We start from the raw sequence: 25,148 nt of genomic DNA, 5'->3' as shown, positions 1-25,148 counted from the left end.
ACGGGAAGCATTAGCTGGCGCGCATCAAGAGCCCGTTTCGTCTGGTGACCGTGTTGAGAAGAAGGCGCGCCAATATCTAGCTTCTGCAACAGCGACGGCCGATAATGAGTGACTGTCGCCACCTCCTCGATCGACGGCTTCAAACCTTCAATCAACCAACAAGGAAGACTGGAAGCACGTAGAGTTTTAGAACTGTATGGCAGACCTCAGCTTTTCAAATTGTTCCATTTGCCTCGCAAAATTACAGCAAGTTATCATGAACCTTTGTTGCTCATTGTCCCAATTGCATTACCAAGCAGGGTCCCTTCCTTTTCCGAAATCAACCCGACTGTCGTTGAAATTCAGATGCCAGCATTAAAGTACAATCATTCCATTTCACTGCTTTAATTTCAAAGTTCAGTTTAAGTATTCATAGCTGGCTACAATATTTAGATTACGCAAGCACAAATTAAGTGTGCGAGTTTAGTTACCGTATTTTAGCTTACCTGTGACTGCAGCTCAGCTTGGTACGTACTAAATCTTACTATTGTTAATTGTTCAGAATGATTTAATTCAAGTTCAAAGCTAAATCTCTTATTTCTAAATTGCGTAGATTCAAGTAGCTTTAGAAATGATTGTTGAGGTAGTCCAAGACTAACTGTATTTTACTGAATTTCGATGTGCTTAAGAAAGAAAGCTTCTTATTAATTTCAGTCACTAAATTATCTTTCAGTTTTCCGGTTTTATTAATTCTTTCGCTAAATTAAGTCAGAGTGCAGCGAAAGTTATTACTTCTGACAAAGTTTCAGTTTTCACACTACACGTGTCAACCTTCAGTTGCCACGCTTCTAGTGCTAATTATACGTGTAATTACCTTTCTTTTTCAGTTACTATAGTATTTGTCCTTAGGACTGGCGACCGTAATTTCCCCCAAATCTCAAATATCTAATTACCGCTAGTTAATTGTTAACGTAACGGCCGCACATTTACTTTCTTCATTAACTTTACCCGTTTTCAAAATTAATTTCCACCAGTTTCATTTGCATTTTTCCTTTCATTTAGATGTAACCCTTTCCTCCCTCTTTACCGACAGATTAACTTCGGTGACGATTGCTTTTTCCCAAATTTCCATTAGGTACACGCGGTTTAATTTTTCTCTGTCATTAAGGTCGATAAGTGAGGGGGAGGTTACACGTGGCGACATGGTGACAGGACAATCTTCAGTTTTGAGGTTGTTCTGGACACGAATTTTGTATGGTGCAAATCTCGTAACAAAGCACTGGTTACGTACAGGCCGTTACGTCAACGAGAATAAGTAGTGGGAGCAATCCTAATTATATTTGAGATTTGGCATTTGTATTGAAAATTATTAAAATGAGTGAAGGCAACAATTGCCAAAATTTGGTAGACTTGGATACGGAACAATCGGTCGAACAGTGGTAAACGCGCACCGCGGTATCCATTGTTCAGGGGCAGGCGGCTAGCATGAAAGACGCGACCGCCGAAACGCAACAAAGAGTAGAAATGGAATTCCAAACTTTAGAAAATGTTTCGGAATCGGAAGTGAAAATCTAATCTGAATCCCTTGATGACGAATACGGGGGGACAATTAAAGAGGAAGCCGCTACGGAAGTAAAACCGGTAGTTTCCTGGAATTTAACTGATTTATTGAATGTTTTGATTAACGAAATCAAGAGTCAATCGGCCAAGCAAGAAGATCAGGCTGCCAAGCAAGAAGCTCAGGCTGCCAAACAAGAAGCTCAGGCTGCCAAGCAAGAAGCTCGGGCTGCCAAGCAAGAAGCTCAGTCTGAAAAATTTGAACGGATGCTAGAGAATCAGAACAAAGCTATTAACGTTGTTATCAACAATGTTGGAGTTGTTAACACAAAAGTTGATAAAATCAAAGAAGATATTGTTGTAATTAATACCGAAATCGGTAATCTTAAACAGGAAATGATAGGCGTTCAGGCGGAAATTGCGAGCATAAATACTCGTTTTAATTCCGAAATTAGCAGAATCGAGAAAAGTGTAGGAGACTCAGTTGCTCCGATCATCGAGAATAAGGTGACGGAACAAATTCAATTAGTGAAAAAAGAGGATCAAAAGAAGGTGGAAACTTTAAAGGCTTTAGTATCCGAAGTAGATACCAAAGTGACGAACCAGGCTAATACCTGCGAAGAGAAAAAGAGGGAAGTGGAAACGCTTGCGACAACCACTTGCCAAGTAATTCGAGAGTGTCGTAATTAGAAAAGAAACTTGACGAAAAACAGAGCTATGTGCCAATCTATGCACATAGTTCGGAATTGTTGACGAAAGAGGAGCGGTTCGACCCCTTGAAAAAAGGCGGTATACGCGCGACGGATTTCATTAAGAAATGTGAAAGGGTTTTACCCAGTTCATGGACTAATGAGAGAAAAATTAATGCGATTATTGATGTGTTGGCTGGTGATGCCAAGCGTTGGGGCTTAAACCTCAACATTACGAACCTGACTTTTGACGAATTTAAAAATTTGTTTCTGGCTGAATACTGGTCAGAGCAAAAACAGCAAAGTGTCTGGCGCGAATCTGTCGTATCGAGGCCTTTCGATGCGAATTCGCGCGGTTCGATGAAGGAGTTTTGTGAGGGCTGGATCCGCAAGTTGGAATATTTGCGTGATCGCCGCACGGAATCCGAAATAGTCTGGGAACTCTACAAAAAGCTTCCAGATGATACAAAACGCTACGTAGGAAGCAATTACAGGACAATAAATGATTTCCTGGAAAGAGTGGAGGACGAGGACAATTGGCGCAATAATCGCGACAGTGGTAGAGGCCGTGGTAACAACAACGGGTACCACAGCAACCACAACAACGATAACCATGGGAATAATGCATACCGCAACCATGGCAGCAATAACAATAATGGTTCAGACCGTAATAACAATCGGTACAATGCAAATAATAACAGGAATGACGGAAACCAGTATCATACTAACGTGATACGGGCTTCACAGAATAGTAATAACGCCAGAGGGTGTGATCAGCCGCATCAGCAGCATCCGGGGAGCGTATCTGCTGGGACGAGACAGGGAAACCATTAGCCGCGCCGGTGAGGGGCCGACCGGGCGTGGAGAAATTTTGGCGGCCCAATAACAGTAGAAAACCGAGGTGTCGTCGTTATGAAAGTTCCGTATGGAATAATCAACGGCGGGAGAGTGTGCCTGTATTAGGAGAAAGGAGTGCGCCCACAAGTAGTAGGTCAGCTGTATACACGGCAGTAGAAAATACATTCACTGTCAGTGAGAACAATTTAAGTAGTGTTCCGGAAATCGATTATAAAGTGGCAGCTGTAATACCCACAGCGGAACTGGAGATTGAGTTTAAGAATGATTCGCAATTGTTGAGAGTAGATCAGATGTCGGATAACACGTCCGTCATTGAGCGAGGGGATGCAGAGAGGGATGAGGTCTGGTTAAGGCAGTTCGGTCGCTTATACGACGAACTAAGAGATTATAGGGGCCTGTATGGGAGAAGTATTTATGGAGAGCGCGGGCAGAATTTGCCGCGTCTCGTCCCACAGGAAGATAGTATTTGTGAAGTGATGGAAAGTTCTGGCCCTAACCGGCAGACTTTACTAGAAATAGTTGATGTTAATGGTGAGCACGAGCAAGATGCGTCGTGTTTCGTCCCGCAGGAGTTGAATGTTGAAGTAGTAACGGAAAGTTCTGGCCCTAACCGGCAGACTTTACCGAAAGTTGTAGTGGTAGAAGTAGCCGACCCATCCGACGCGAACATCCAGTTTAAACATTGCGAGAGTATTAAGGAGAAAGATTACGAAAATTTTAGTGATAGCCGGAAACGATTGGTAGAAAAGCACGTAGATTACAGCGTGTATGAGGTTAGAGCTGACGTTATGCGGTCAGACGGTAGCAGTGTGGGTTGCGCAGATCCAGAGGAAGTAATTTCAGATGCGACTGGGCACATTCCTCCAGGTAGATTGGCAGATGAGATCAATCTGGCCAAAGAGGAATCAACAAAGGTGACAATTAGTGAATTGATAGCAAAGCAACACTCACTAGTTGACGAGTTACAGGAAAAGGTTTCGGTATTGGAGGCGAAGCTACAGACTAAGCCTCAGGACAGACGTGTTGAAATTAAAACTGTATGTGAACAGAGGCTGAAAAAGCCGCCAGATAAGCCGAATTTAGGATCAAAGCCGGATGGTTTTTTCTGGAATGACCTGGATATAGACGAGGATTTACTGTTGGAAAATAAAGAAACAGTCGAGGACAAGTGTAGACAGATAGTGTCTGTTAATATGCACGACCTACATCTAAACGTGTTTATTGACACCGGTGCAGAACTGAGTGCTGTATCTGGGAAAATATTTGAGTTACTGAAAGACAGACCCGGCGTCGTAGTTATGCCAGTAACAGGAGTGAAAATTATCGGTGCTACTGGGAAAGCCAGTAAACCGGTCACAAAACAGATTTTTGTCAACTTCGAGATATGCGGGGCATGATTTGAACAAGAGTTTGTCGTCGTGCCAGACTTAACTACGGAAGTAATTATCGGGTTAGATTGGCTATTAAAGTACCGTGCAGTGATTAATTGCAAAAGCTAAACTTTGACATGTACGTCACAACATAAAACAATAGTGGTTAGCTTTGACGAGGCAGGAGACGGTGTGCATAGGCAATACCAGCCTATACACATTGTTAACTGGCCGGATGGTATTGATGTAGGTATGAATTTTATCTACTGTAATGTGAGGAATCTCGGCATTGACAAAAGTGTAGAAAGTGAAATGGAAGAGATAATCAAATTCCCTCCACGGATTAACATTAGTATTGGTGTGAAAAAAGATCGTTTGCGAGAAGTAATGAAGCTAAAAGCCGATGCTCGCATACGTCGCCATGACGATAAGGCGCTTTTTGCTAAGTTTGCAATCGGAGACGTAGTACTTGTAAAAGCTCATGAGAAATCGAGCGAGATAGACCATGAAATCTCTAAATTTAAGTTTGCTTATAATGGACCATATAAAGTCATTGGTATACCTCACACAAATGCTTATTGCTTAGAGTATCGAAGCTCTGGTAAACTATTAGGTATACGGAACATTGTAGACTTGAAATTGTACCGATCTAGGATCGATTAATACCACACAATGGGTAATTTATACAGTATGTAAAATAGAGTGTAAGATTTAACGATTTGCTAGATTGCCATGCTTTTGACTGTACAAGGTCATTAAAGAAGTTGTAATTAATAAGTAATTAATTTTGATTAATCAATTTAATTTTAATCAATTTAATCATGATCTAATCAACTGAAAAAACCAAGCTATTAGTTTAAGTTTTCAGCTGAGTCACAGTAGATTAAGGAATGTAAATATGATTTTGTAACTTGCTGTAAGATTTAATGAATGTGTGTTTTATTAGTCACTGCCGATGTACTTAGACGCTGTTTTAAGTTTCAGGCTAGTACATGTGTGTGATGATGGACACTGTTGAGTTATCCACTGTGATAGTATTAAGGGACTCCTTGAGATTACTCGGGAGTGAGTTTTTCCTAAAGAATTCAGTGAAACAGACGTTCTGGAAATGCCGTTACACAGGCGAGTGAGATCAAGCGTGCCGCACAGGCGGGCGCAACAATACTTGCGAGGCGAAGCCGCTGTCGACTCTTGTGCCGCTGTCGGCATTCTTTGTACTTGTGGGTACGGAAGGCGGAATTGTTTTTCTTCCTGGACAGCTGAAAGAATTCTGCTGTTAATATTTACGTTTTTGTCGATCTGCTGTACATTATTTTCTTGTTTAGCGTTAAATAGATTCTCGTGACGAGAATATTAATTATGAAAAGGTTATATAAAATGTGTAGTCTATTTAATTATTTATTTGCGTACTTTGATCTACCTGTTTTTATGACCATGCACTCTAATTAATTTTGCAAATACACTCCTGGAAATGGAAAAAAGAACACATTGACACCGGTGTGTCAGACCCACCATACTTGCTCCGGACACTGCGAGAGGGCTGTACAAGCAATGATCACACGCACGGCACAGCGGACACACCAGGAACCGCGGTGTTGGCCGTCGAATGGCGCTAGCTGCGCAGCATTTGTGCACCCCCGCCGTCAGTGTCAGCCAGTTTGCCGTGGCATACGGAGCTCCATCGCAGTCTTTAACACTGGTAGCATGCCGCGATAGCGTGGACGTGAACCGTATGTGCAGTTGACAGACTTTGAGCGAGGGCGTATAGTGGGCATGCGGGAGGCCGGGTGGACCTACCGCCTAATTGCTCAACACGTGGGGCGTGAGGTCTCCACAGTACATCGATGTTGTCGCCAGTGGTCGGCGGAAGGTGCACGTGCCCGTCGACCTGGGACCGGACCGCAGCGACGCACGGATGCACGCCAAGACCGTAGGATCCTACGCAGTGCCGTAGGGGACCGCACCGCCACTTCCCAGCAAATTAGGGACACTGTTGCTCCTGGGGTATCGGCGAGGACCATTCGCAACCGTCTCCATGAAGCTGGGCTACGGTACCGCACACCGTTAGGCCGTCTTCCGCTCACGCCCCAACATCGTGCAGCCCGCCTCCAGTGGTGTCGCGACAGGCGTGAATGGAGGGACGAATGGAGACGTGTCGTCTTCAGCGATGAGAGTCGCTTCTGCCTTGGTGCCAATGATGGTCGTATGCGTGTTTGGCGCCGTGCAGGTGAGCGCCACAATCAGGACTGCATACGACCGAGGCACACAGGGCCAACACCCGGCATCATGGTGTGGGGAGCGATCTCCTACACTGGCCGTACACCACTGGTGATCGTCGAGGGGACACTGAATAGTGCACGGTACATCCAAACCGTCATCGAACCCATCGTTCTACCATTCCTAGACCGGCAAGGGAACTTGCTGTTCCGACAGGACAATTCACGTCCGCATGTATCCCGTGCCACCCAACGTGCTCTAGAAGGTGTACGTCAACTACCCTGGCCAGCAAGATCTCCGGATCTGTCCCCCATTGAGCATGTTTGGGACTGGATGAAGCGTCGTCTCACGCGGTCTGCACGTCCAGCACGAACGCTGGTCCAACTGAGGCGCCAGGTGGAAATGGCATGGCAAGCCGTTCCACAGGACTACATCCAGCATCTCTACGATCGTCTCCATGGGAGAATAGCAGCCTGCATTGCTGCGAAAGGTGGATATACACTGTACTAGTGCCGACATTGTGCATGCTCTGTTGCCTGTGTCTATGTGCCTGTGGTTCTGTCAGTGTGATCATGTGATGTATCTGACCCCAGGAATGTGTCAATAAAGTTTCCCCTTCCTGGGACAATGAATTCACGGTGATCTTATTTCAATTTCCAGGAGTGTAGTATTCCATTTCTCATAGTGTTACGAATTTTAATGATTTTGGAATAGCTAAACCATTTTCTATATTATCTATGAATTTTAATATGTTGCCAACCTGTTTTATTTTGATCAAGATGACAGAGTGGAATAAGATCAGGAGTGTCTCCACTCAATTATTATCGTCTAAAAATTGATTTATGGTTAATTAGACGAATGCTAAATTTTGTTGACGTTTTGAGCATATGCATTTCCGCTGTTTCTTTTTTGGGACATTTTCTGAGTCTGTTTACGTTACACGAACATCCTCAGACAATGTGGGGCACGTGTAACGCCGGAAATGCATATCCTCCTATTTCCATCTATTGTACTATTTTTTTTCTTGTTTTGTTACCTCAAGATATGACATTTCTGTCTCTTTATATATTGTAATTGTTTTACTGTTTGTATATATATATATTTATGCTTTTATGTCGATGTATAATTGGTTTGTTGTGTAAAGATTATTTGTATTTTACGCTGGGTCTTGCCTAGGGAAAACTGCTATCGAACGATTACATCGATAGGTCGTGTGAAGAATCAAAGTGTGTAGGATCTTTGGTAGTGTTAACTCTGCCGCGTGGAGTGCGGGCAGAGCAGAGGGAGTCTGGCTGGAGTAGCGAGTGGAGCAGGTGTGTTGTGTGTAGCTCCCGCGAGTTGCCGCGCTTTCGGGGTTTGGCAGCATGTAATTGCGCTCGACTTGCGATAATAGTTTCTGACATGGTGTCACGGACGGGAAGCATTAGCTGGCGCGCATCAAGAGCCCGTTTCGTCTGGTGACCGTGTTGAGAAGAAGGCGCGCCAATATCCAGCTTCTGCAACAGCGACGGCCGACAATTAGTGACTGTCGCCACCTCCTCGATCGACGGCTTCAAACCTTCAATCAACCAACAAGGAAGACTGGAAGCACGTAAAGCTTTAGAACTGTATGGCAGACCTCAGCTTTTCAAATTGTTCCATTTGCCTCGCAAAATTACAGCAACTTAGCATGAACCTTTGTTGCTCATTGTCCCAATTGCATTACCAAGAAGGGTCCCTTCCTTTTCCGAAATCAACCCGAGTGTCGTTGAAATTCAGATGCCAGCATTAAAGTACAATCATTCCATTTCACTGCTTTAATTTCAAAGTTCAGTTTAAGTATTCATAGCTGGCTGCACTATTTAGATTACGCAAGCACAAATTAAGTGTGCGAGTTTAGTTACCGTATTTTAGCTTACCTGTGACTGCAGCTCAGCTTGGTACGTACTAAATCTTACTATTGTTAATTGTTCAGAATGATTTAATTCAAGTTCAAAGCTAAATCTCTTATTTCTAAATTGCGTAGATTCAAGTAGCTTTTGAAATGATTGTTGAGGTAGTCCAAGACTAACCGTATTTTACTGAATTTCGATGTGCTTAAGAAAGAAAGCTTCTTATTAATTTCAGTCACTAAATTAACTTTCAGTTTTCCGGTTTTATTAATTCTTTCGCTAAATTAAGTCAGAGTGCAGCGAAAGTTATTACTTCTGACAAAGTTTCAGTTTTCACACTACACGTGTCAACCTTCAGTTGCCACGCTTCTAGTGCTATTTATATGTGTAATTAGCTTTCTTTTTCAGTTACCATAGTAATTGTCCTTAGGACTGGCGACCGTAATTTCCCCGAAATCTCAAATATCTAATTACCGCTAGTTAATTGTTAACGTAACGGCCGCACATTTACTTTCTTCATTAACTTTACCCGTTTTCAAAATTAATTTCCACCAGTTTCATTTGCATTTTTCCTTTCATTTAGATGTAACCCTTTCCTCCCTCTTTACCGACAGATTAACTTCGGTGACGATTGCTTTTTCCCAAATTTCCATTAGGTACACGCGGTTTAATTTTTCTCTGTCATTAAGGTCGATAAGTGAGGGGGAGGTTACAAGTTTATATGCCATTTAGCATGCGGTAACTTCAAGCGAAGCGTTAGCAGAGTGGTTAGTGTCGCGACTTTACGCCTTTGCGACCCGTTTTCGAGACTCGATTATTGTTTCCATTTTATTTATTCAATTATTTTTCGTTTATCTATCCATGTCCGTAGAAGATTACTACATGAATTCTTCATGCTTTTTATCAAATTAGAGGATATAAGGGCGTGTTGTTAGTTAGAAACTTACCAACTGGGTTTCACAATATGTGTCTAATGGTTCGAATGGCTCTGAGCACTATGCGACTTAACTTCTAAGGTCATCAGTCCCCTAGAACTTAGAACTACTTAAACCTAACCAACCTAAGGACATCACATACATCCATGCCCGAGGATTCGAACCTGCGACCGTAGCGGGCGCGCAGTTCCAGACCGAAGGTCCTAGAACCGCTCGGCACACCTGGCCGGCCAATACGTGTCATACTTAGATTACATACGTGTGAATGGTATTTTCACGGATTACGATCTTTTTAAATTGTTATTGTGGTGTCACCGCCAGACACCACACTTGCTAGGTGGTAGCCTTTAAATCGGCCGCGGTCCATTAGTATACGACGCACCCGCGTGTCGCCACTGTCAGTAATTGCAGACCGAGCGCCGCCACACGGCAGGTCTAGAGAGACGTACTGGCACTCGCCCCAGTTGTACAGCCGACGTTGCTAGGATAGGTTCACTGAGAATTACGCTCTCAATTGCCGAGACGATAGTTAGCATAGCCTTCAGCTAAGTCAATTGCTACGACCTAGCAAGGCGCCATTTATCCTTTGCTATGTATTTAATGAAGCATGTACAGTAACAAGACCAATGTTCACCAATTGTGGATTAAAGTTAAGTATTACAGCAGCTACGTACTTTTCTTTATAGCATTCATTACGTATCCTGTTTCAGACCTCACGCCAGCCAGCGTGAGTTTAAGCGCGTGCCTTTCGGTTACCCGACACTGTGGACTGGCTGTCTTGTCAGTCCCACAACAGTTATAAAGTATGTGTCCTTTGGAAGTCAGATCTGGAAGCTGGAGAGATCCGGAGAGACTGAATAAGAGTCTCTAACCGTTATTTTCACCAATTTGTCGCCTTCTAAAGTTGTCTCCCCAGCGCAGAAGACAGCTCGTCGGTCGTAATCTTCTTCGGCGGAGGCTGCTAAGCTGTCATCTCGAACCTATGATTGTTCTTTTTTATGGGCTACCACTTGCCCAGGCTAGTCCCTGTATCTACAGAGGGCTAGATCTCTAGTAGTGACATTGACGGTAGGTGACCCATATCATTAAAGTATCCTGTTTAGTTATTATTTAAATATTCACTCATTTTACACTGTCTTTTACAAGACTAAAACATAGTTTTCTTAATTGTACAGTAACTTTTCCATCCAACTTCCGGTATAGAGTACGACATGTCCGTCCCTCCAGAACGGCCGAAACCGAGTGACTAACGCAGCTGAAGTACTTCGTCTCCCAGGCGCGCCAAAGCGACCCGAAGCACATCGGTCGCAGTACCGTTACTCTTATGTTTCTCAAAACTAGTGAAATTTAATAAACAAAAACGATAGACTCGTAGGATAACCATGAGAGATTGTCATAGTAAAAATTGGTTTAAATAAAATGAAAAGCATGTAAATAATTAATAAGAGGATTTAGGCGTTTTGGCGCCTAGCCCCCGAGAGTGTCAACCAATCAGAAGCAAGTTCAGCACAATTGGCGTACTCTCCCACGAGACTGGAACGTACGGTACCATCTGTCGCTTGTACCTCACTCGACTGTTTTACCATATGCTACTTCACGTGTATCAAGCAGCATCAAGGCGAATTTCGAGTAAAACAAAATACCGGCGGCCACAGCCAGGGATATCACAATATGCTTATATTTCATTCTGTATCAGCTCTTATATTAATTCTTACATTTTATTCTGAAGTTTATTCTTCAGGAAGATTTGGTGATTCCCTTGGCTGATGCCGATCGTACGAACGTTGGAACCATAGAAATTCCGAACACCGTAAACAATTTTAAATTATTACCCAAATCATTTATCGTGTTGTTTTATACATTCACTAGGCAGTCAGTTAGTAGACGAGTAAGGACAACGTTGTTTCACCATACACTGGAAAACGCTCGTCCAGTATTTTTATGCGGACATGCGCATATAAATGATAAAAAACAAAAGCAAAAATAAAAGTAGTAATCGGGTTTTGAACATCTTCCGTGATTTTTCTGTAGTGTATCTTGATTCATAATTAGTGGCTAGTTGCCCTTTTCAGATGACTGATCCGTTATGCGTACTGTGCCACGAAATTATTGCCAAAGCGTGAAATCTTCAGCAATGTTAACGACGTTTCTTTCCAGAATGAGATTCATACAAAAAAAAAAAAAAAAAAAAATATCGCTGTGGCTAATCTGCCTTCGTTCGGTGCACGAGGTGTGAGCTATTTCTATGTTTACAATGTTGCTACGATTGGTATTATTCAAGGAAATGTATCAAATCCTCCTCAAGAATGAACGGAGGTATAGAAAGTAAGAATTAATATAAGAACTGATATGGAATGAAATACAAGAACATGATAATTTAAAAAGATTGTAGTCCCTAAAAAATACCACACACACGATCATTACGTAGTGTATGACATTTATTGTCAAACCCATTTATAATTTTCCGATAAATATAACGCCTTTGTATCCCCTAATTTTATAGAAAGAATTCGTCGTTAGTAATCTTCTCCAGACTTTGGTAGTTAAACGAAAAAATAAGTAAATAAATAAAATGGAAACAATAATCGAGTTTCCAACACAGGTTGAAAAACTGTTAATCGTAACGGTGGCACCGTGCCAGAACTTCGGTTGAATTTACCTCGTGGTAAAAGGCAAATAAATTACGGCAGAATCTTTGAATGCCGTTTTCTCGGATAAAGCCGAGTATCTACGGATAAGCCGAGACACCTGTTCGCTTATTTCTGGGAAATCGTGTGAGGGTACTTGCCCTTTTCTCCTCGTTAGCCATGCATACATTAGTATTGCCACTCATTTAAGTACTCTGTACTTCGTATGTTAGCGACGGGTTCGCAGGCACCCCATTCCTCCATGGGCACGGGTTCGCATCTTCAGACTCAGCACGTTTTTCATTTCTTCTGCTTCACTTTGTGGATGCCGAGCTGCCAGTATTTACTATACAGCCAAGGACTCTCGTAAAAAGAGAACAGTGAGTGCCTTTTGTCATTTGTGACTAAAGTACTGACCTCGATTCATGATAAGTCTTGTTGACTGAGCGAGGTCTTGTTACAAAAATTTAATTTGTTTTCTCATGTATAATGCTGTGCAGCGTTGGTTAGCGACTGTCATATTTGCCTTATTCCTCAGTGCAGAACAACTGTCTGAGTCACCAGAACATACCCGAGTTACTCATAAGTCCAACTGTAAATAGCGATGCCTTTCAAAACTAACTCTTTCACTCTTTGGTGATTGTGGCCGGGCATTCAAAATTAATCGTTTTTAATTTATGTGTTTCCTTTAAAAGGACCAAATGTTAAAACTGTTATGAGAGATTAATGCTGAATGACATTTTTACTCTGCTGCGTAAAGTGCGCTGATATGAAATTTCCTGGCAGACTAAAACTGTGGGCCGGCCAGAGACACGAACTCAAAACCTCCCCCATGCTGTGGCTAAGTCGTGTCAACGCAGTATTCTTTATTCCAGGAATGCCAGTCTTGTAAGTTTTGCAGGAGACTTCTGCGATATTTGGTAGGTAGGAAATGAGGTGCAGGCGGAAGTAAAGCTGTGACGACGGATGGTGTGTCGCCCTTGGCCATCCAAGTCGGTACAGCACGTTATCGCAAAAGATAAAGCACCCAAGTTCGTGTCTCGGTCCAACAGAAAGCTTTAATCAGCCATAACATTTCAAGATTAATCTTTTACATTATCTTTTACCATTTAAACACTGACGCGTTAAACTGCCGCACTTATTTCCAAAGTTACTAACAAGGGAACCTCCCCATCGCACCCCCCTCAGATTTAGTTATAAGTTGACACAGTGGATAGGCCTTGAAAAACTGAACAAAGATCAATCGAGAAAACAGCAAGAAGTTGTGTGGAACTATAAAAAATAAGCAAAATAAACAAACTGAGTAGTCCATGCCCAAGATAAGCAGCATCAAGGATAACGTGAGCTCCGGAGCGCCGTGGTCCCGTGGTTATCGTGAGCAGCTGCGAAACGAGAGGTCCCTAGTTCAAGTCTTCCCTAGAGTGACAAGTTTACTTTTTTATTTTCAGTTTATGTGACAAACTCTTATGTTTTCATCACTTTTTTGGGAGTGATTTTCACATCCACAAGAAAACCTATATCGGGCAAGGTAGAAGAATCTTTTACCTATTCGCGAAGTGTACAAGTTAGGTGGGTCGACAACATATTCCTGTCATGTGACGCATATGCCGTCACCAGTGTCGTATAGAATATATCAGGCGTGTTTTCCTGTGGAGGAATCGGTTGACCTATGACCTTTCGATCAAATGTTTTCGGTTCTCATTGGAGAGGCACGTCCTTTCGTCTACTAATCGCAAGGTTTTGCGGTGCGGTCGCAAAACAGAGACACTAAACTTATTACAGTGAACAGAGACGTCAATGAACGAACGGACAGATCATAACTTTGCGAAAAAAAGTAATCTTTTCAGTCGAGGGAAGACTTGAACCAAGGACTTCTCGTTCTGCAGCTACTCACGCTAACCACGGGACCACGGCGCTCCTTAGCTCGTATTATCCTTGATGTTGTCTATCTTGCCCATGGACTACTTAGTTTGTATATTTTGCTTATTTTTTTGATAGTTCCACACAACTTCTTCCTGTTTTCTCGATTGATCTGTGTTCAGCTTTTCAAGGCCTATCCACTGTGCCAACTTATAACTAAATCTGAGAGGGGTGCGATGGGGAGGTTCCCTTGTAAGAAGCATAAAAGCTTAATTTGTTAACAGTTAAAGCATGAAAGGACCTTACCATATGTAAAACTGACTTCGGTTCTTGTCACCTTGTGGCACTGAATTTCAAGTTTTACTCCGTGCGTGATTTAAAGTACCTAGTCAGAGCTGAATGAACGGTGAGAGTAATGTCTAGGCTAAACTCAAGCTGATCACATTAAGAGTACTATCCAAATGCATTAAGCCCATTGAATTGTGGTTTCATAATTTTAATGCTTTCATTGACTATATAACAACTAGCCATTTTATTAACTGATTTACTGAATAATCGAAAAGTGTTATGAAACATAAATTCTTTCAATATTGATTCTCTCACTGTTTATGGGATTTAAAACTTGTACACTGAAAATGTTTTGCAATTTTCTTAAATGTTTAAAAAAATAACTTCGAAGTGACATTTTGACTTGGTGATCATCTTATCAGCAAACCAATTCTTTGTTATCGTTGATATTCTTTGAATGCTGCTGAGGCGAATAAATGTAAAATAATCCTCTTTTTACTAGTGTTTGGAGTTCAGCACCTCACCACTCCTACCTCCATGCTACATGCCGTTTCACGCTTGAAATCGTCCGCCGAAAAAGCTTGAAGACTGACTATATTCCTGGCGTATACGCAACTTCAGCGCTGTGATAGATCTGAACTGTAAACAACAGACGTGCATTGAACTAGTCAGTTGTGAGCAGGTGGTGTTATGTATTGGGCGTGCAGTTGTAGTGTGCAAACACTGTTGCGACACAGATCGCAGTGGAGAAAACTCTCCAAATCAAGTGTTCAAGACATTATGCAGAATGTTTTGAAGAAGAGAAAAGTGTGTGCAAAAATATGTTCCGCGCAATTTAACTCCAGGACAAGAAAATCCACTTGAATGCCTGCCACAACTTGATTGAAATGCAAAATGCGAACAGTTATTTTCCAGAATAAAAAATCGTCATGGTTTACAAGACTTGGTGTTATCAATACGAGCGTACCCCAAAGCTCCAAAGTGTTGAAATTTATATGAAGCGTCAACACTTTGATAACGTTACCGAAATTAAAGGCAATGTTACGCGTAAGCTGAACAACATTCCGAAGAACAACTTTTCTGACAGTTTGACATGGCTGTATGAGCCTTGTATAAGTCGTACGCAAGTATGAGGGACTATGTAGAAAGCCTGAAGCATTAAAACTACCATATTAACTTTTCTGTATTATCTATCTTTGCATTGACGGGTTATATTTTTTATTTAAAGGTGTAAAGAGATACATATACAAAGCGATAACTAAAGGTTACCGATTACATTAATTACCTACAACATATTCTACATCACATTCTTCAAAGTTGTCCGACAGGGAGCGAATACGCCGATATCAAAGTTCCTGACACAATTTTTGTAATGCGTTTCCTCTTGAATTCTCCTCCTGTGTATCAAATCTTCTTGCTTGTAACTTGATTTTCACGGCAGGAAAGAGAAATAATTCAAGCGGAGCAGATGGGAAACAATTGTGACTTGGTTTTTAGTCAAAAATTCCTGGATGTAACTGGCCGTTTACCCACGTTTGCTGTCGTGGTAAAATACCGAGTCGTTCGTAAACCACTCCAAAGAACTTTTCTGCTCAAGTCCTCCCTAAAAAGTCTTACTACTCCATCGCGAGAGATTTGTATATTGGCCATTTGAGCACGAGAGAAAACCATTTCATGAGTATTTCATATATTAACGTAACATGTTATGTGTATTATTGCTGTTCAGCTTCTTGGTCGTGACCAAAACTCAACTTTCATCAGCAATGAAAATCTTTGAAAGTTTGTATCATCTATAAGCACTAGTTTTAGTGCCCTGGAGACTTCTGTGCGATGTTGCTTTTGATCATTTTGAAGCGGTCGTGGCAGAAACTTCCTCGCAATCTACTTCAGGTACAATACGTTAACAAGTATATTAACTTACTTCGAAGGCGATTCAGAGGCCTTGTATGGTACGTTTACGATCTTTCAGAAACAGCATCCTCACCTTATGAACATTTTCCAGTAGGATACCAGTTGTCGGTAGAGTCGAATGATCGTTATCATGATTGTACACACGTCTTTGAAATGCTTGTACCAGTGCCTGTAGTGTAGTCTCCCAAAGCTTGTTTTCAAATTTGGTGCGTTTCTCCATCGGATTGCGCATGTTTCAAACAAAACTATGTATACCTACTCGCTGCTCTTTCAGGTCATCGATCGTAAAACCACAAGTCACGGAAACACTGCGAATATGCTACGAACAAGTGCGCAAGCCACTCACCTAACAGTCACTTGCAGCACTGATTTCAGACAAATGCATGCGGGGGCACCTTTCGGTACTGATGTGCCCTTCTAAGCACTTTCGCGCAAATTTCATATTCCTTGAACTTTTTTGGATATGACTTCGAACTAGCGAGTCCTGTTGTTTCGTGGGCATTTTCAGTTACGGGATATGGCAATCGGAGTACTGAAAACGAACAGCAGCCGCCATAGGGACTGTTCTTGCGTGAACAGTAAGGCAGACACTAAAAAGAGTTTATAGATTCCGAACATTTTCACACTGAATTTTGGACAAATAAGTTGCATATGGCAGCGACAGATCATTACCCCTCCAGCACTCAACACTGTTCAACCGACAACAAGATTATATCAACATATAAGTACCGGAAATGTGAAGGTTCATTCATACATATAGGCCTACAGCCAAATTTTCACTTCCATAAACAACAATTTTGATATTCCTTGTACAGCAGTGTAGCGCAGTATTGCTAAATATTCATCATTCCATCAGAAAACTAAATTTGAAAAAGGCTTGTTTGTGCTATAAGCTAAACAATTCTATGTTTATGCTTTGCCGGCCGCGGTGGTCTCGCGGTTCTAGGCGCGCAGTCCGGAACCGTGCGACTGCTGCGGTCGCAGGTTCGAATCCTGCCTCGGGCATGGATGTGTGTGATGTCCTTAGGTTAGTTGGGTATGAGTAGTTCTAAGTTCTAGGGGACTGATGACCACGGCAGTTGAGTCCCATAGTGCTCAGAGCCATTTCAACCATTTTTGTTTATGCTTTTCCGGTTTCGATGATTACAGTCATCTTCATAGGAGGAAAACAACGTGCATCAATGGATCAAGCATATATTTTTGTCGTATATAACCTAACCACAAGAACACATATAATTATCAGAATAGTCTGCTTAACGCAGTCCACATAAACGTGCTGTGACTTGGCCCTTGATGGCCGCGGTGGCCGAGCGGTTCTAGGCGCTTCAGTCTGGAACCGCGCGACCGCTACGGTCGTGGGTTCGAATCCTGACTAGGGCATGGATGTGTGTGCTGTCCTTAGGTTAGTTAGGTTTAAGTAGTTCTAAATTCTAGGGGACTGATGACATCAGACGTAAAGTCCCATAGTGCTCAGAGCCATATAAACCACTTGGCCTTTGTAGTGCACACCTGGTGGTAACTCCACACTCAATAAAAATGTGTATTCGAATAGCACCACAGCACCGAACGACACTGGGAATCCTGCCAGAAAACAAGGAATAGGCGCGGTACTTTTAGTTGGAGAACCTCTGCAATAGTTTTCGAGTTTAGGGGGCATACCAATGGGATGAGGAGTGAATGGGAATGTGGACTGAAGAGGGAGTCGTGTTAGTGTAGTCCGTGCAGATGTGCAACGTCACTGTGTCAGGGTAGTGTAGTTGTTACCCATCTGCCTGGTGAGCAAAAGACACGAGTTCGAATACCTGCTTTGGTTCAAACTTTCACTGGTCACTTCAGTCTACATATACAGGGTGGTCCACAGATAGTGACCGGGCCAAATACCTCGCGAAATAAGCTTCAAACGAAAAAACCACAAAGAACGAAACTCGTCTAGCTTGAAGGGGGAAACCAGATGGCGCTATGGTTGGCCCGCTAGATGACACTGTCATAGGTCAAACGGATATCAACTGCGTTTTTTAAATAGGAACCCCCATTTTTGATTGCATATTCGTGTAGTATGTAAAGAAATATGAATGTTTTAGTTGGACCACTTTTTTCGCTTTGTGATGGATGGCGCTGTAATAGTCACAAACGTATAAGTACGTGGTATCACGTAACATTCCGCCGGTGCGGACGGTATTTGCTTCGTGATACATTACCCGTGTTAAAATGGACAGCATACGTTCTCTGAAATTATAAGTACACAAAGGTACATGTATCACATTGGAACAACCGAAATAAAATGTTCAAACGTACCTACGTTCTGTACTTCAATTTAGAAACTCTATCTGTTACCAACTGTTCGTCTAAAATTGTGAGCCATATGTGTGTGACTATTACAGCGCCATCTATCACAAAGCGAAAAGAGGGGTCCAACTAAAACATATATATTTCCTTACTGTAATAAAACATGGGGGTTGCTATTTAAAAAAAAACGCAGTTGATATCCGTTTGAGCTATGGCAGCACCATCTAGCGGGCCAACCATAGCACCATCTGGTTTCCCCCCTCAATCTAGACGAGTTTCGTTATTAGTAGTTTTTTCTTTTGACGCGTATTTCGTGAGATATTTGACCCGGTCACGATAAATAGACCACCCTGTATAGGCGATTTTGACCGTAGCGCCGTATTCTGCCTGTTTAAATATCTCTGTATTTGAGTACACATGCCTATACCAGATTCTTTGGCGCCTCAGTGTATATTGCCAAGTTTTGCATGGGAGCTTAATTATTTAATTTTGAAAATAATTTTTTATTTTTTTGTAGCTGTAGGTCCGATTACGCTGTTTCGTAATCGGTTGGCTCTGACTAGTATTATTACGCAATCTGACTGCATAGAATAACAACAAAGAATGAAAGAAAATTTTCGTTAACACAAATAATTAATTAAGTCCCCAGCAACTATAAAACCTACGAAACCAAAGCACAAGTATAACTGTTCTGTATGTGGAAGTATGACTCAACGCACATCTGGCACGGTTCTTCTTCAACAAGACTAGAATTTTTAAATACCAATTATACTGACGTGATAAAAGAAAATTAGAAATACTATAATTGCGCAAGAAACCCAGAATTACACTCTAATACAAGAACACACGCCAGATGATTTGTTGACTGAACCTGTAATGACACATTATTCAGGACACTGAAATAATGAGAGAAAAAAGAAAAGTAGTTTGTTACCTTAATTTATATTGATGAAAAGCACTCTAAACATTACAATATCTCCACACCGACTCGCTACTACCACATCTCAACCAGAACTCTCCAATATCACATCTCAGCAAGCACAGCCTACTAGCACATCTCAACAAACACTCTCTGCTACGAGTTCTTAACAAGCACTCTTCACTACGACATCTCAGCACAGACTACCTCGAGTCCTCGACAGGTACTGACTACTACGAGCTCTCCCCAAGCACTGTGGAGGCGGCTGAATAATACTCTTTGGCGCAATCTCTGGCGCAGTGGCTCAGTGTAGCCACCTTTCAGTTTGCTGCATTTATCCTTGCAATTTCTCTGCCGGCCGGAGTGGCCGTGCGGCTCTAGGCGCTACATGCTGGAGCCGAGCGACCGCTACGTTCGCAGGTTCGAATTCTGCCTCGGGCATGGATGTGTGTGATGTCCTTACGTTAGATAGGTTTAATAAGTTCTAGGTGACTGATGACCTCAGAAGTTAAGTCGCATAGTGCTGAGAGCCATTAGAACCATTTGCAATTTCTCTGCTTTGTATCAACATCAGTAGCACTACAGCACTGTTGTAAGTTGCTCGTCGACTAGATTAGATTAGATTAGATTAGATTAATACTAGTTCCATGGATCATGAATACGATATTTCGTAATGATGTGGAACGAGTCGAATTTTCCAATACATGACATAATTAGGTTAATTTAACAACATACTTAAGTTAATATAACAACTTTATTTTTTTGTGTTGAACTAATCAGTTCAACTACTGCCCGCATACTCATTTTGTGCTCACTGTTGGATACCTAGAGTCCCTCCCGCTGTTGCCATTAGCGGCCAATATTGTGGTTGCGTGATAGACAATATGCGAAGCATAGAACGCCGTAACCATCATTGGCCCTTTGCGACTTCGCACTCAAGGGATTCCTTGTGAGACGTCAGACCGGTCGATAAAATAGGGTGTAAAACGCGACAGAGGTTTGCGCAAGCGGTGCAGATCGTTGGCTGTCGGCTAGTGCCGCACATCGTGTTGTTCCACAACCAGACGCGGGGGCGACCGCCGTGCATGTGTTGCGGTGCCTACGTCGGCCTCGTTGCCTCAATAATTCACCGCCGGCGGCGCCAATCTGGCTGGTTAATTCAGCAGCGCGCCGACCGACAACTGCCGGACACCGCAACTCACCGCAAGGCGTCGCGACGCGGCGTCGTCTCTTCCCTGCTGGGCGGCGGCCGGCCCCCGTAATCCAGTTACTGCCGGCTGTGTGGACGTCTCACCTCCCCGAGCCGTGCTTCCGGCCTTTGCATTCGTCCCGAGAGGAAAGAACGCCAACCTGCGTTGCCACGAAATACGTCTGCATTCCGGAGGAAGTGTACTGGTGGACAGGGTGAAGCCAATTTATGGCAGTCTCCGCGTTTCAAATGACGGCGGAACTTGGCGGAGTTGCGTCACTCCGCCCAGTTCTCACGCTTGTGACTTTAGTAGGAGGAGGACGAGGAGGAGGAGGAGGAGGTCAGTGTTCAACGTCCCGTCGACAACGATGTCATTAGAGACGGAGCAAAAGCTCGGATTAGGGACGGATGGGGAAAAAAAGTCGCCGACCGGTGTGGCCGTGCGGTTCTAGGCGCTTCAGTCCGGAACCGCGCTGCTGCTACGATCTCAGGTTCGAATCCTGCCTGGGGCATGGGTGTGAGTGATGTCCTTAGGTTAGTCAGGTTTCAGTAGTTCTAAGTCTAGGGGACTGATGACCTCAGATGTTAAGTACCATAGTGCTCAGAGCCATTTGAACCATTTGGAAAAAAATCCGCCTAGCTCTATCAGAGGAACGATCCCGGCATTTGCCTGGAGCCATTCAGGGAAATCACGGAAATCAGAATGGTCGGACGCGTATTTGAACCGCCGTCCTCCGTAACGCGTGTCGTAAGTGCTAACCGCTGCGCCATCTCGCTCAGTGTGACTTTCAGCTGTGGGCGGCTAAGCAGGGACGTCCCATGTGACGTGGAGACAGCAAATGCAACGTTAACAGTTTGCTGTCTAGTGCAGTTACCTTGTAAATGCTATCAGGCTAACAGATTGCGGTGTCTGAATGAATTTTCTCCCTTCAGCAGAGTGTCCGCTGATCTGAAACTCTCTGGCAGCTTAGACCTGTGTGCCGGATCGGGGATCGAACCTTGGAGCTTTGTCTTTCACGGCACGTGTTCCACCGGCTGAGCTACCCAACCACACCTACCCCCACAGTTTTACTTCAGTCAGTACCTCGTACTAAGAAGATCCAAATTACATTGCTTTATAAAAACAGACCACTACAGAGAAACGTGGGAGACGGAAGAATTACTTCAAGAGAGTGAAGTACAGAAGTATTCAAGAAAAGATCAACTATATTAATTAAGAACGAAGTAAATAGGAAACAGGGAAGGCAATGTGATATGGCTACGTGAAAAACGAGCAGAAATCAAAGAACAGATTGAAAAATATGAAAATTAAAACATCCAAGTCTCTACGAAGGGGAGAAACTATCTGGCTACTTGACAGAAGAAATGGTAGCCAATGTAGAATACATTCGGCATCCAGCAGGAGAGAGTGCGGTAAGATGCGATATTAAACATATCTGGGGTAACAATCAACAGTTATACTAAGAACTTATTGAAAAAGTTAAAATTTAATTGTGCAATACTCCAGTTGAAAGTCATGTATAAACAAATTTTTTATATCAGGTCAATTATGTAGAAAAGTTTTTTTTTTTTTAACAGCAAAATGATGATGCGTCGTCGTGCCTCATATAGCGGGGCGAGGCGGGGTTACTAGTGGGGCGTGAAGGGGTCAGTATTGCATACAACAGAACCAGGGAGGACTTCATCGTCTTCATGTTCTTGTCCTTCACAGGAACAATTCGCCCTTCTTTTGCATATCCAGCACTGAAGCCATCCTTCAGTTGTGTGTGAGTACAAGTACACACATTAAAGGCACTCAGCGTCAGAAGAATATGATGAATTTACCTGCTTAGTTTTCAATACTCGATAAATGTCTGAAGATGGCCTTGTAAGCCGAAAACCGGTTAGCAATAAAATTAATATTGTAGAACAAAAGCAAACTGATGCTTTTCATTTTTTATAATGTTCTAGCAAGAACCGACGGAAGATTCTGTTACCTGCTTACGTTTATAATTGGGTTTTCAGTCTCATGGCGTCAAACTTATTATTCAACTTCTTTGGCAAAGACTGTTTACTGTATAGACCATCTTTCTCAGTTTGAACAAATCCCTTTGTCAACTTTTTCTTAGCTTTTCCCATTTCCTTCATTTTTATTTCTCTTCTTAAATTTATTTCTTCTTGCAAGTAGGGGACGCGGACGACACTGATGTTTTACCAGGCTTTCGAATATTCTTTTTCGAAAGGAGACCACTGCAAGAGGGAATCAGTAGAATGTCTTCTGATGCTGGACCTTTGAAAAAGGTTACAACTTCTCGAGTGGTTAGAGAGATATTTATTTGTATAGAAAGAGGCTGAAGACTCTCGTCTTGAACGGCAGAGTGAAATACTATATATGCAGCATTAGCCTGGAGGATGTTCGAAGCAACAGCTGGATTCAGTAGCAGTTTAAAGTGATCTAGAGAAGTTGTGGGCTAAGGTGAACAGGAGGCAGCAGCAGGGCTACGTGAGTTGAAATCAACAGAAAGCTCATTTGTGTTTGTAGACCTAGGGGTTGATTGTTCATTATCTATGTCTGGTAATGAAATCTCTGTAAGCTCACATGAAGCCTAATCACGGCAACTGAAAAGTCCTTAGCTGAAACGCCAGTTCTGCAAAGTCCATTAATCGCTGTGGACATAATAACTCCTTTAGTAAAAGCCTTTCCACATGGCACAGATGTATGGAAGAAAGAGACAGTCTGTCCTGGATTTGATCTTAACTAGCATGAAACTTCATGCTCATAAAAATGCACTCAAAGGCTTCATAAAGCCTACATCGAGTAGCTGGAAGTGAATGAAATGGGATGGGATGGGAAGCGCAGTAACACAACACCATTTTCCCTTGCAAACTCAAGGCACATACTTTGGTTCTGTGCCAGTGAAATGCCCAACAGCCCCTCTCCGTAGCTGCTCGGCTTCAATCAACAAATTTCTTAAACTATTGAAAAAAAAAAAATCGGTTTACATACATCCACTTGGGTTGCACACCACCCAAATTCCAGGAGGACAGTTTTTCATAAATTGATTTTTTAATGATAACTAGCGAAAAATGAATAGAGGAAGCATGGCATCATTGAAACATAGCCTTATTGTTACATTTTGCCTCTTTCAGCAGGTGATAACACCACCTATCAGGTGCTTTGAGGCTACGGTTAGTTCAGTATCATCAAAATTAGAAATTCTACCAAGGATAAATTTGTTTGTAGCGACAAATCGAGTAAAGAAACCGAAAAATTTAGTCACATTCAGATTGTTGGAAGAGCCACACTCGTGGATAATAGCTTTCTGAGGATTATCTAGGGATGTCTTGGCTTTGAATCTAAACAACCAATCTTCACCAGCTACTTCTTTCTCTTGGGAAAACGTGCGATTTTTACACACCTTCTCTGCCCATTGGCGGCACGTCTTCTGAGGTTCATATTTTCTCCATTTTTAGTAAATATTTGACCAATATGTTCTTTTCCTCAGTGAAAAAAAATGAAGTTAGGCCTAGGCTGTTGACAAAAATTGGAGGTATTTCATTTGAAAACACAGTCCCACTCGTGGACACAGTAAATATATTACTAGGTATTTTGTATTGCTCATGAGCTAGTTTAACTCTTCTTTCTAAACTTGTTTCTGCAACATGAAAAGAGGCAGCTACTCTTTTATACTGCATTTCACCTGTAATAATCTCTTCAGTAGCTCTCTTGGTTAACTCGATCAGTCTTCCTCTTATATATCTGTGCCATCGTAGATAACCTATAAAAATGCCGTAGGACATCGCAAAAACTGTGAGTTAAGAAAGATTACTTCCCCATCATGCTCCACAGATAAAATCCAGTCTCGCCTCACTGATGCAGTGTGGTGTATTTTTTGTTCATTTCAGTTTACGTTTGGACTAATAATATCTGTAGTCTATATAAAATAACTAATAAAGAGAATATTTTTCAGCAAAATACAGTGCTTCAGTTAACGACTCTATGCTGTTTGTATTCAGCACCAAACTCCAGCTGCACATGGACACTTTCCTGGAGTAATTAAGACATTCGAGAGAAGCACATGTTCACAAGCTAAAAGCACAGTTTGGCTCTCTTCTCTACCTCTTCTAGCACTACAGATGTTTTCTTTTCTGCTAGACAGCAGCACTGAAGGAGGTCGTTTTACCTCACTCTCCCCTATTACAGCCAGAACTGAACAGAGCTTAGGAAGACTTGCGGTCAAATAAGGTGGAAGGCATAGATAACATTCCACTGAAGTATATAAAATCATTAGAAGGAGTGTCAATCAAACGACTACTGAAGTAAGTTTGCACTGTCTATGTGATATCTGAGCGGTGACACTCAATGCACGAAATCGCCAAAGGTGTCTCTCACAACTAAGTCAAAACTTATCTTTTGGATATAAATAACACTCATAGAACTGGAATATGCAGTATTTCTAGCAGGGGTTGAGACGCGAAAGATTGTCAGGGATGAGACTACGTCTGGCAAAACACGTTCATGTAGTGACAATCGAAACAAAGTTCTTGTCACATAATAAAAACCAAAGACCGTGACCAAGGAAGTATAAATGAAAGTAAATTATATTTGAATG

The sequence above is a fragment of the Schistocerca americana genome, chromosome 7 (genome assembly GCF_021461395.2).
Source record: "Schistocerca americana isolate TAMUIC-IGC-003095 chromosome 7, iqSchAmer2.1, whole genome shotgun sequence".
Lineage (NCBI taxonomy): Eukaryota > Metazoa > Arthropoda > Insecta > Orthoptera > Acrididae > Schistocerca > Schistocerca americana.
The sequence above is the reverse complement of the archived record's forward strand: the minus strand, read 5'-3'. Positions refer to the sequence as shown.